This window comes from Lemur catta, chromosome 1 (assembly GCF_020740605.2).
Source record: "Lemur catta isolate mLemCat1 chromosome 1, mLemCat1.pri, whole genome shotgun sequence".
NCBI lineage: Eukaryota > Metazoa > Chordata > Mammalia > Primates > Lemuridae > Lemur > Lemur catta.
In genome coordinates, this window is record NC_059128.1 from 77726203 (window position 1) to 77739299 (window position 13097).

General features: G+C 44.1%; 1 protein-coding gene across 6 annotated transcripts in view; it reads right to left on the reverse strand.

Moving 5' to 3' along the window:
* Positions 1 to 7880, reverse strand: part of TP53BP1 (tumor protein p53 binding protein 1) — a 92860-nt gene extending 84980 nt beyond the window's left edge. For 4 of the 6 annotated variants that reach the window (XM_045539950.1, XM_045539943.1, XM_045539962.1 and 1 more), the window contains exons 1-2: positions 7653 to 7860; positions 7466 to 7536 (exon numbers count right to left, since the gene is read on the reverse strand). The gene's annotated coding sequence lies outside the window, so the exon portion shown is untranslated. Of the gene's footprint in view, positions 1 to 7465; positions 7537 to 7652 lie in introns of all 6 variants that reach the window. The other 2 variants (XM_045539956.1, XM_045539971.1) reach the window with 2 other exon arrangements.
* Between the last annotated feature and the right edge of the window lie 5217 nt (positions 7881 to 13097).

Here is a 13097-nt window from a genome sequence, read left to right on the forward strand (position 1 = left end):
TATAGAACATTGATTTGTAGGAGATTTAAAGAAAATATACTCTAGGCCGGGCGCGGTGGCTCACACCTGTAATCCTAGCACTCTGGGAGGCCGAGGCAGGTGGATCGTTTGAGCTCAGGAGTTCGAGACCAGCCTGAGTAAGAGCGAGACCTTGTCTCTATTAATAATAGAAAGAAATTAGCTGGACAACTAAATATATACATAGCAAAAATTAGCCGGGCATGGTGGCTCATGCCGGTAGTCCCAGCTACTCGGGAGGCTGAGGCAGTAGGATTGCTTGAGCTCAGGAGTTTGAGGTTGCTGTGAGCTAGGCTGATGCCACGGCACTCTAGCCCGGGCAACAGAGTGAGACTCTGTCTCAAAAAATAAAATAAATAAATAAATAAAAGAAAATATATTCTGGAAAAAGTCTTTGTCAGATTGGTCATTATAATTTTGCTTTATATTTATCTAAAACATTTATATGATTCCAAAGTCAAATTTACAAAATAAGATAAATTCTTGAAAGTCTACCTTCCATCTCTGGCTGCTTCACAGTCTGCTTTTTGTCTGCTCCTATAGGTAACTTTTTTCTTTTTATATTTTTGATTTCTCTTTAGAGTCATGTACAGATTTTTTTTCTCATCATTATTCCCTAAAAAATATAACAACTATTTTACATAGAATTTACATTGTGTTAGGTACTATAGGTAATCTAGAGATGATTTAAAATATACAGGAATATGTACATAGGTTATATGCAAATACTATGCTATTTTATATGAAGGACTTCAGCATCCATGGATTTTGGTATCCATGGGGGTCCCAGAACCAATTCCTCTTGGATACAAGGGATGACTGTATATCTACAAATCCTTTAACATTCCCTTCAAAAGGTAGAATCAATTTCCCTTCTCTTGAGAGTGGACTAGATTTAATGACTTACTTCTAATAAATATAATAAGGCAAAAGTGATGGTATCTGACTTCCAATACTATGTCATAAAAGGCATAAGAACAAAGGTTCCCTCCTTGTTCTCTCTTGGGCCTCTCTCTTGCTTCGGGAGAAGCGAGATGCCATGTCATGAGGATACTCAAGTAGACCTATAAAGAGGCCTAGATGGTGAAGAGCTGAGACTTGCTGCCAACAGCCATGTGAGTAAGCCATCTTGAAAGTAAATCCTCCAGTCTGTCAGTCAAGGCTTCAGATTACTATAACCCCAACCAACATCTTGACTGTAACTTCATGAGAAGCCCTAAGCCAAAATCACCCAACTAAGCTGTACCTGGATTTCAGATTTTTAGAAACTGTGTGAGGTAATAAATATTTGTTATTTACATGGCTAAGTTTGGCAGTAATTTTTTTCTGGAGCAATATACAATATACTCCCCCAATAAATCTCTTGCACATCTAATCAGATCTTGGCATCTGCTTCTTAGGAGACCCAACTAACACAGTACTCTGTGTCTGCTTTCTTTTGCTCATAATATTTTTCATTTTCATCTATATTTTTGTGTGTATTTGTAGTTTGTTTCTTTTTGTTACTAGTAGTATTCTGTTGTATGAAGGTATCACAGTTTGCTTATCCATCCTCCTATTGAGGAACATGTTTTTGGCTATTTATGAATAAATTTATCATGAACATCCATCACAGGTCTTTTTGTGGACATCTATATTTTCATTTCCCTTGAGTAAATGCCTGGGAGTGCAATTGCTAGGTCATAAGGCAGATGTTTGTTTAACTTTTTAAGAAACTTTCAGATACTTAAGTGGTTGCACCATTTGAAACTACCATTAGCAGTATATGAGAGTTCTATTTGTTCCATCCTTGCCAACATTTGTTGTTACTGGTCTTTTAATTTTTTCATTTTGTGGATCTTAAGTGGTATTGCACTGTGGTTTTAATTTGTATTTCCCTAGGACTAACAATGTTAAGCACTTTTTAAAGTACTTATTGGCCACTGGTATATCTTCTCTTGTGAAAAACCATTCAAATTGTCCACTTTATAATTGGGTTGTCTTTTTTATTGATTTGTAGGAGATTTAAAGAAAATATATTCTGGAAAAAGTCTTTGTCAGATTGGTCATTATGATTTTGTTTTATATTTATGTAAAACATTTATATGATTCCAAAGTCAAATTTGCAAAATAAGATAAACTCTTAAAAGTCTGCCTTCCATCCCTGGCTGCTTCACAGTCTGCTTTTTCTCTCCTCCTATAGGTAACTTTTTTTCTTTTTACATTTTTTATTTCTCTTTAGAGTCATTATTTATTCCTGTTAGCTCTCATTTCTCGTTTGATCAGGCAGGGAATCAGGTTGGTTCTACTTTTAAGATACTATGTGTCTAGAATCCCACAGATTCTCACCATCTCCACTGACAACACTCTGGTTTAAGCTAAATCATTGCTCGCCCAGATTACTGCAAGTTCCCTGACTGGCTCTCCACTTTAATCCTTACAACCCCTACCATCTATTCTCAACACTGCAGCAAAATAATCCTGTAAAAATCTAAGTCAAGTCATATCACTCCTCTATTCAAAAGCCTCCAAATGTTCCCCATTTCGCTAAGAGTAAAAGCCAAAATCTTAACAATGCCAACAAGACCCTACATGATCTGGCCCCTATTATCTCTCTGATATCATCTTATTCTTTCTGTCACTCCTCTGCTCCACCTATTTCTTGAAAGTGCCAGGTATACTGCTACTTGAGGGTCTTGGTACTGGCTATCCTCTCCGCCTACAAGACTCTTCCACTAGATATCCAAAGGCTAACTCACTTCTTTCAAGTCTGCTCAAATCTCATTTTCTCAATAAGGCCTACTCTGACCACCTTATTTCAAATTGCAAACTTTTCTAGTCCCTTCACTATTGTTCCCATCACCACACCCCTACCAGCATTCCCTACCACCCTTACCATATTTTTTTTTTTAATTTTTTAGAGACTGGGGCTCACTATGTTGCCTGAACTGGACTCAAACTCCTGGGCTCAAGCAATCCTTCCACCTCAGCCTTCTGAGTAGCTGGGACTACAGGCATAAGCCACCATGCTGCCTGGCCCTATTTTTCTTTTTTGCCACAGCATTAATCACTTTCTGTAATACTTTATAATTTATACTAATACTTTATAATTTACTTATTATATTCATTGTTTATTATCTCTCTCCCCCTTTAGAATATAAGGACCACAAGAGCAAGGACCTTTGTGTGTTCCATTTGCTGGCACACAGTAAGTGCTCAATAAGTACTACTGAGTAAATGAATGAATCCAGGCATTATGCTAAGAATATTTAAATGGTTGTCACACTTAATTCTCAAAGTAATTCCTGTAAGGTAGGTGCTATTATTATAATTTTACAGATGAGGAAACTGAACCACAGAGAAGATAAGCAACTTGCCCAAGTTCACACAGTCAGCAAATAAGGAAGCCAGTTTCACAAAAGAAGGTCATATTCCTTGATATGACCTTCTTCCTTGAATTAGGTCATATTCCTTAAATTCTTTGTGGAATTAGTTGAAAACTTATTCCACAAATAAGGTAAGTCATAAAGGTAAAGGTAAACAAATAAATCCCTAGATGAGAATTAAGGAGAACAAAGCATTCAAGGAAAAAGGGAAAGCCGGAACAGAAAATACAAGAATGACTGAGGGAAGGGCAAGTGGTTCAGACTGACTGAATGAAAGGGTTGATATTTGTAGGAGGTAATGTAGGAAAGGGAAGTTAGGGCACATTATAAAGGATCTTCAAGAAAGAACTGATGACAAGGAAGAGAAAAAGTACTTATGATTTTGTGATATTGTAAAGGGAACAATATTTCTTCAACCCAAGCATTCTTTGAAGGAAAATAACTCTATGGATACTTTGAAAAATAAGATGCAAAATATAATTCACACACACCTATGGCCTCAAAACCAAGTTATATGCTTAGGTTTGAATTCTTTTTACCACTATCATCTCCATCACCACAAAAAAAATTCTTAGAGACCCCTGCAGTAAGAGGTAGCTTTGCTCAGAGTAAAGGAAAAGATGGTGTCAGAGGTCACAGCCAAATACTACTTTCCATCTCACCGGTTAATGGAATGTATAAGGTAAGATGGTATTAATAAATACTTCTTTTTAACTTTTGGGAATCACTTTCTTGAATAAAAGAATGCGGGGAGTAGGGGGAAAAAGGGGAAGTTTTATTTTTCTAATTTTAGAGACAGGGTCTCACTCCGTCACCCAGGCTGGAGTGCAGTAGCCCAATCATAGCTCACATCTATAACTCCCAGGTTCAAACAATCCTCCTGCCTCAGCCTCCCAAGTAGCTAGGACTACAGGGGTACACCACCACACCCAGCTAATTTTAAAATTTTTTATAGAGGCCAGACACAGTGGCTCATGCCTATAATCCCTAGCACTCTGGGAGGCCGAGGCACGAGGATTGCTTGAGCTCCAGAGTTCAAGACCAGCCTTAGCAAGAGTGAGACACCATCTCTACTAAAAATAGAAATACTAGCCAGGCATTGCGGCATGCACCTGTAGTCCCAGGTACTCAGGAGGCTGAGCCAGGAGGATCACTTGAGCCCAGGAGTCTGAGGCTGCAATGAGCTACGACGATGACACTGCACTCTACCAAGGACAACAGAGTGAGACTGTCTCAAAAAAAAAAAAAAAAAGGAAATTGAAATTGAACCCCTTTCCTCACTTCCCCCCTTCATAAAAAAAATAAATAAAAGTAACATTTAAAAAAAAATTTTTTTAGAGATAGGGTCTTGCTATGTTGCCCAGGCTGGTCTCAAACTCCTGGTCTCAAACTATCCTCCTGCCTCGGCATCCCAAAGTGCTGGGATTACAGGCATGAGCCACCACACCCAGCCAAAATGTCTTCAATATCCTTTGCAATGCTCTTCAGGGGAAGGTAAACCCAGTACCTTTGCTCTATCCATTTATTTAATGTGAACAAATAATTAGGAAAATTATTCAACATATATTTATTGTGGGCCTCCTCTGTGGGCCAGACATAGTAATAAATGCAGACTTCTCCATCTCAACCTTTTTAGAAGTTATTTTATTCCATGCCTCTTTGCACATAAACCAGTTGTTCACGATAAGAGGTGAACCTATAGCTGCTGGTGTGCATTATGATCATAGTATTTTCCCCAAAGCCAAGAATAAGCCTCTGACACAGCAATTCTGTAATCCAACACACCTCTCACCTCTCTGTGTGTAAAGAACACTTTATAGGCAGAACTGAGTACAGGGTGGGAATCTGAGCTGCATGCAGCTCTCTTTGGATATTTTGGTTGATAAGACCATGCAATAGAGCAGAGCAGGCTGAGTTCTGCCAAAGGAGCTCAGACCCCCAGAAAAATTAATGACATTCACTGGGCTAAAAGTAAGAGAGGAGCCAGGATCTTTTCTGTCTGAATTGCAAGAGCTGTCTTAAATCTTAGGGACATCATAAGCATTGAAAGAAGTATGATGTCCTTCTCTCACATACACACATAATTCAAGATGAGACTAATTGATTGCAATAAAGCTCTGATTTTTCTCATGAGGATAACTTTGATGCTTTATTTTTAATACCAAGTATGAAATTATTTCCAGAAAAAATTTAGAGATGTCCCTCCTACTTTGTTAAGAGTGTGCTTAATTTACCTATTGGGTAAATTTATCACTATATATTATGAACTGATGAAGTCCTAGGGGCTAAGAATGTCCTAACTAGTTTAAACTTAGCCAAGACTACAATACCTTTCAAACCATTTGAAATTTATACTATCTTCTGCCTTGTGCCTACTTCAGAGCACACCCAAGGAAGGAGCCTTTAATAGTACCTTCTGGCCAGGAGCAGTGGCTCACACCTATAATTGTAGCACTTTGGGAGCCCAAGGTGGGAGGACTGCTTAAGGCCAGGAGTTCAAGATCAGCCTAAGCAAAAGCAAGCCCCGTCTCTATAAAAAATAGAAAAATTAGCCAGGTGTGGTGGTGCATGTCTGTAGTCCCAGCTACTCGGGAGGCTGAGGCAGGAGGATCACTTGAGCCCAGGAGTTTGAGGTTGCAGTGAGCTACGATGATGCCCTGCATTCCAGCCTGGGCGAGCCTGGGGACAGACTGAGACCCTATTTCAAAAAAAAAAAAAAAAAATAACGCCTTCCTCTTGCACCTCTTTAACATCCTCTTTCAATGGTGAATCCTCAGAGATGCCTTCCACAATTCAAGAGTCTTTCATCTCAAAATAGTTCAAAAGCATCGGTGACATTGTCTGCCTTTCACAAAGAGCCTGGAGAATACTCATCCAGCACAAATATGCAACTTTAGAATTAAAATTGTAGTCTACATTTGCAGCTGTAATTAATAAAACCCAATTCTAGCAAGGGCTGAGATCACAGGCCTGAATTTTTGCCCCTATCATGTGATCAGTACGTGATCCTTCCTTACACTATTCAGATCTATTGTCTAACCTCTGTCAGACTTGATGAAAGCAGAGCCTGTGGTTAACTGCTGCTGACCCTTATACTGTGAGACCCTGTGCTAGTTAAAGGCCTCATTTCTACAGTTGCTATGGAAACTGTCCCCTTCCTCTCCCCACAACCTATTCTGGTTCTCTGCTTCCACAGAGCACTCTTTTTCTGATTGCACATCTTTCCATGCACTTCTCCGGATTCAGATCCCCAAATACTGGGGAGAAGGAGGTGGAGGTGTAGCAAAACATTGTCTCATGTGTCATACAGGGTGGAGGCATCCCCACCATCTCATGTTCTGCCAACACTCTTATTTCTCCCTCTCTGCTGGAAAAAGGATTTTCAGGGCCATATCCAAATTGGTTGCAGAATGGACTGGCTGTTTTTCTATTGCACATGCTCCATGATAGGGGCCAGAATTGCTGTGTGGTTCTTAACGTACAGACACTGCTCAATCAGAATGCGGCTCACAAGCAGCCTTGCTGAATGAGCTACTGTGCTCCTTTCTACCCTGTACTATCCCCAAAGTGGAAGGCAAATGGTCCAAAAAACAAGTGCTGCTTGAGCCCTAGGGTGACAGACAGGCTAGATACATATATGTACAAAGTGATTCAGTAACCTGGGTAAAAGACTCTGTAGTATGGAGTAGGGGGAGACACATTGAGAAATGGAGTAGGGTAGACTTACAGCACCACTTTTACAAAGATGTGTTCAGTCAGTCATAAAACAGTGCCAGGTCTCCTCAGTCCTTTCCCTTTCTCTGGTTTTGGTTTTGGAACTGTCAATCTCTTCTTTGGTTCAAACGTCGCCCCTTCCCCGTTTCGAGAATCCCTCGGGGAAAGTAATACCACAGTCTCCTAAGGTTACTCATCTCTTTGAGTAACCTTACATCACTTACATCTCACATCACTTGTGACTGGAAAGGTCTTTCCTGGGTTTTACTCAAATCCCCCTTGCTGCAGTCTGAGCTCATTGCACTCGAGTCCTGAACTCAGCAGAGATGGCGACTAGCCAGCCAACCGCTACCGGCATAACAACTCACCAGGGACTCAGGGCCGGAAGGTCATTCTGTCCCCTCCAATACTGCGCAGCCTTCCAGAGCACTCGCAGGGCCTGGGGCAAGGAAGATGGGAAAACCGAGGATGAAGACCAGGACTCTGGCAGACAGTGATTAAAAAAAAAGAAAGAAAGAAAAGAAAATCAAAACGCCAAACAAAGATAATACAGACGCAGAGATGGAGACAACGGTACAAACTTGGAGACAGACAGGGACAAGATGGCTCCCCTCAGTTCGGGCGAGGCTGCGGAATTGCCAGACAGTACTTATCAGGGACACATCCTAACTAGAAGCTTCTTCCGGCACCGAGGCAATCGACTCGCCCCTTCACTGGGTCCCTCAGACCCCCACCCCTGCTCAAGTCGGAGTGGGACCTCCCTCTGGAAAACTGGAGGAGGGTTAAGGGGGCGGCCACCATCCCCTGGCCAAGCGAGCCACCGCAGCGAGAGCGTCCTGGCCCCGGCCCGGCCCCTGCGGCGCCGGTGCTCCACCCCCTGACAAGCGGCAGCCAATGAGCGGCACCGGCCGCCGGCCTTTAAGAACGGCGCGCACTCTCCCTGCAGCGGACGCTGCCGGCCTAGCGCTCCGCCGAGTTTCCATGGAGACCGAGGCCGGGCCCGCGCGGCCTCCCAGCGTTGTCATGGAGACAACTCCCGGGCTGGGGCTCCCAAGGCCCGCCGGCTCACCGCTGGCTCAGAACCCCGCAGAGCCGCCTTGCGAGGCTGGAGCCGCGGTGGCGGCTGCACGCTGGGACCTGAGGAAACACTCTTTGCTCATCGTGATCGGCGATATTGGTACAGAGAGTCAGCTGAGGGCCGTGCGGGCCCACCTTGAACAAGGTGAGCCGCTGTCCTAGCTGGGCTTGGGTACCTCCATCCCATGCTTCTCCGCCATTTGCATTCACCTCCCAGTGCACAGGTCTGCATCCTCCATCCTTAGTGTGCACTTCCTGAGATCTGCGCCCCTGTCACCTGCATCTTCCTTGCCATGTGTCCATATGCTCCCACGCTGCTAACACCTGGCTTCTCCATCCTTTCCGCACACCCAGTGGTATTCCGTAATCTCCTTGAGGTGGGGGAGCTCTGTGCAGCCCCTGGGGCCCCTCTGGTCATACCCCTCTCCCGCAGCCGTTTTGGGCCACATTTTCTGAAGGTCCTCACCATCCTCTGGAGAGTCTCCATGTCCCTACCTTGCCGTTTCTTCTTTAGGGTCCCTGAACCAGCACAGCATACTTTCTGAACGCCCCGTACAAATCTCAAATTGTTTAAATGCTAGCGGCCAGCCTGAGACAGTGACCTTCGTAGATACAAGCTCCTCAGGACTTACCTCCCTCCCTAGTTGCGGTGCCTGTGGCGCAGTGCTGCGGAGCCACCTGCGGGTGGACGCAAGCCATGGAGGGGTGGAAGCAGGGAGGGGGGCATGGAAGGAAAATTTAGAATCCAACTTAGCTGTAAGGCTAGAGAAGACAGCTCCTAGTATCTGGGAATAGGCCTTTAGGTGTCACTTCCACCACAACTGGGCAACCTTGCAAAAAAATTCCTACCTACAAAATCTTTAATAACCGAGTTTAGCCTAAACTCTACCTTCCTTCGTTTGCCTCAGGCAAAGCACAGAAAAGGCACAGGTTGGGAGATAGACACCAGTACTAACCGCCTTTCTCAGAGACATCACTGAGGCTGATCATAGCAGCTGTCCAGTATCCCCTCCCTCTTAACCCTTCTGTGAGCTTGAAAGTGTGCCCTGAAGTCCCACCCACTTGAACTTACTAGAACCCTCTTTGTTTCTTTTTTTTCACAGGGATTCTCTCCTGGAACATTGACTTATCATCCTTCGACTTGAACCAACAGCTGAGACTCTTCATTACCCGGCACCTAGCTCACTTCTCTTCAGAGGTCAAAGGTTAGGACTAGTGTCATTATTTCAGTTCTTTGGATGAGGGATGGTCTCCCTGGCAGAACTGGTCTTCTGGGAGGTTTGGGTGGGGGAGAAGGGAGGGACTTCTGAGGGGAAAGTTGTAGAATTCCATAGCTATTCCCACATACCCAGAACACTTTGCAGATACATGGTTGGATAGTGAAGAGAACCTAAAGAACAAAATCTCTCCCTGAGAAAAGAGTGGTTTCTGGACAGTTGTTGGCATGCACTAAAGAAATGAGGTACTCCTCTTGAGTGATCAATCATCTCCCATGCAAAAATCCACTCTCTTCATTTGTGTTGCCCTTTCTGCATACCACAGCCACCTTGCTTCCCTTTGGAGACCCTAGACTCCCCCACTCACCTTCCCAGACCCTTACTTAGCATTTTCCCTCAGGCTGCACAGCCTACCCTCCAGGTTTCAGGGTTTCTGTTTCTTCCTTTGGCTTAGACAACAGATCTCCAGAGCAGAGCAGAACACTAGTACCAAAGGATGATGAGCACCATCAAATCCAGGGTGAAAGGAGGATCTCCTGAATTTACTGCCACAAGAGCAAGTTACACTCTGATATTTGGCTCTGAGATCAAAGCTCACAGAATGCAGTTTCCCATTCTACTGAGTGGGAGAAATGGGTTAGAGATTTAAGAAAATAAGATTTTAAGAACTATCATTCCATGACAGATGTCTGTGGGGAGACTGCAAAAGCCCTACATCCCATTAGCAAAGTGCTAGGCATCTAGTCATGTTATTGGTAAATGTTGACACACCAATCCCTGTAGCTTTATAGAATATAAAATCCATCCAGCTCAACCGCCACTGCAACCGAATGACTGAATTCATATCTTATACAAATAATTCTCAATTATCCAGTATAGTAGATAGTTACTTCTCTTTCTCTTCCTGATCCTCCTCTTAATTGCCATATCTTTGGTCATTTCTTGATCACGATGCCTCTAGACATGCTGCTGGAAAGCTGGAGAAAACAAGGTTAATATGACTAAAGCACATTATCCTAGGAATATGTGCAGGAATTTAAAAAATGTGAGGCTGGCATCTTCCCGATGTGACTGGCTTCTTGTAAAGCATGCCACTCACTCTTGGTACAAGTGACAGAGAATGAAATTAATGACTGAATTGAAGCTTGGGGATTATCTGCTGATGTTAATAATTCACGCTGAATTCTCTAACCTTGTCCTTTTGGCCACAGAGACTTGAGCATAGGCTGCTTTCTGGAATGATGTAAGAAATGAACAGAAGTTAAGCCAAAGCAGACATTCTACAGATTAAGATGCAGGGATGTTTGGGAAGATGCTTGCAAGGAGATGCATAGTTGCTCTAGGACACGTCTCAGAAACAAGCACTGACTAGACCTTTTCAATCAAAGAGTTTTGCCATGGTGTCCTCAGGGGGCTTAGGGCCATACACCCAAGATCAGGGCTTACTTTAGCATACTGATATTTTTTTTAGGTTTGGACATTTTCATGGTGGCCTCTCTATGTCCCTGGAGAATAGTGGAGAATTTCCTGGAAAATCCCATACAGCTCAAGCCAGCCACAGCCCCACCCCTGCTGGCTCCTCTTTCAGCTGTCCCCACAAACAACAGTCAGCCCAGAGCAGCTGCAGACACTGCCCTTCCCTTCAGCCTCCTATTAGGAAGGAGGCAGAGGGAACCAGGCAGCTGGAATGGGCTCAAGAAGATATGCCAGTACCTTATAATTTGACCTTTTCTGCCTACCTCACAGGACAGGCTACCATTCCTATCACCTATCCTCAAGTCCTGGGCCAAAATGCTGAGAAAGGGGACAAAAATATATCCTACAATGACAGAGAGAGTGCAGTTAGGAATAAATACTGCCCCCTCCACATTTACACACCCACGCACTGAAAAGGGACCCTGTGATGGAGAGTCAGTAGCCCAGCTCCTTCTAGTGGTCAAGTCTGGTAAAAGCTTTCAAAGGTGGCTTTTGCACCAGGTAGTCTCTAGTGGTGACTTGGAGCTTTCCCTTCTAACCCCTGCAGAAAATCTGGAGCTTCTTTCTGAGCATTCTAACACAGGCACAGAAACAGGACAGTGGAAAACTGAGTTTCAGTAACACTCTGATAGGAAGGGGAGGGGGGTTCATAATTCACAGTTAATATTCTAAGACTCCTAAAAACACAGGCTGAGGGACCAGTTTGGAGGCCTTCTGTTTGACTCTGCATTACCATTGATATGCTCGGGAAGTGACAGTTCTGTTACTTCTGCCAGTAGGAAAGCCATTCTGAATTAATACAGCATTGTAGTCTGAAACAGAAAAGAAGGGACATGAATAGAACTTCAAGTCTCATGCTGCAGGCATCCCCAGTTCTGGATTTACCTGGGAGCTAAGGGCACTCCAGAGTTGGTCTCGTCTGAGATTCTGATTTAGCATTTCCCTGAAGTGACCTCTTGGAAATCTTCCATAACAGAGAAACGGACTTCCAGTGGCATTTATACGTTGCAGGTTTAGGATTCTAGAAATGAAGATGCACTTTTTCATCTTTTATGCCATTCGAACCTCACAGCATTATTGCAGGATGGTACTAATATTACACTCATTTTATAGTTTAGGAAGCAAGCTCTGAAAGAGGTTAAGTGGCTTGTTGAGCAGCATGATTAGTAACATGGTGGAATCAGGTCTGAAATCCAGGGTTTCTTTTTTTTTTTTTTGAGACAGAGTGTCACTTTGTTGCCCGGGCTAGAGTGAGTGCCGTGGCGTCAGCCTCGCTCACAGCAACCTCAAACTCCTGGGCTTAAGCGATCCTACTGCCTCGGCCTCCCGAGTAGCTGGGACTACAGGCATGTGCCACCATGCCCGGCTAATTTTTCTATATATATTTTTAGTTGTCCAGATAGTTTATTTCTATTTTTAGTAGAGACGGGGTCTCGCTCAGGCTGGTCTCGAACTCCTGACCTCGAGCGATCCACCCGCCTCGGCCTCCCAGAGGGCTAGGATTACAGGCGTGAGCCACCGCGCCCGGCCTAAATCCAGGGTTTCTGATCTCACTTTGCATCTGAGCTGAAGACTCTTCTTTGGCATCTCATCATTTCATTGCTGCAAGCCTAGGAACACAAACGGTGTAGGGTTGGTTGTTGCGGGTGGCTCTTCAGAGGGCAAGGGCCACTGTGAGTTGAAACCATGCCCAGGGTGTGGTCCTTGGGGGTGGCAGCTGAAAATAAGGGTGGGCTCTGCTTTGAGCTAGGAAATCTTATTTTGTTCTCAAGCCAAATGTCCATTCAAGTGTCCCTCCTAACACACTCCAGAGAGCCCTTGAAAGCAGAGAGGAGATAGAAGGCTTGAGGTGTGAGGAAATAAGAATTTTGAAGTAGCAGGAGGGAATATTTTCCTTTTCTCGGAACTGCCTGTTTTCATTGTGTATCTCTGCAGATGGCCTCTTCTATCCAAATGGGGCTGTTGCCATTGTTGCTGCTTTGCATCCCCGGATCTGGGCAAAGATTGCTCCCCCTCTGTCCTCCCCACCCGCTAAGAGTACTGGTGACTCAGCTTCTCCTCTCTTCTGGCTGCAGTTAAGGGGGGATGGGGGATGCTGAAAGCAGAGACTATTTTGGCTTCTCTGACCTTCAAAGGCAGCTTTTGGCAGCCTGGGCAAGGGTGGAGCTCATGCTGGGGTGTGAGTGGGTGGATGTCACTGTGAGAAAGGCCTTAGGAGCTAGCCAGGGCT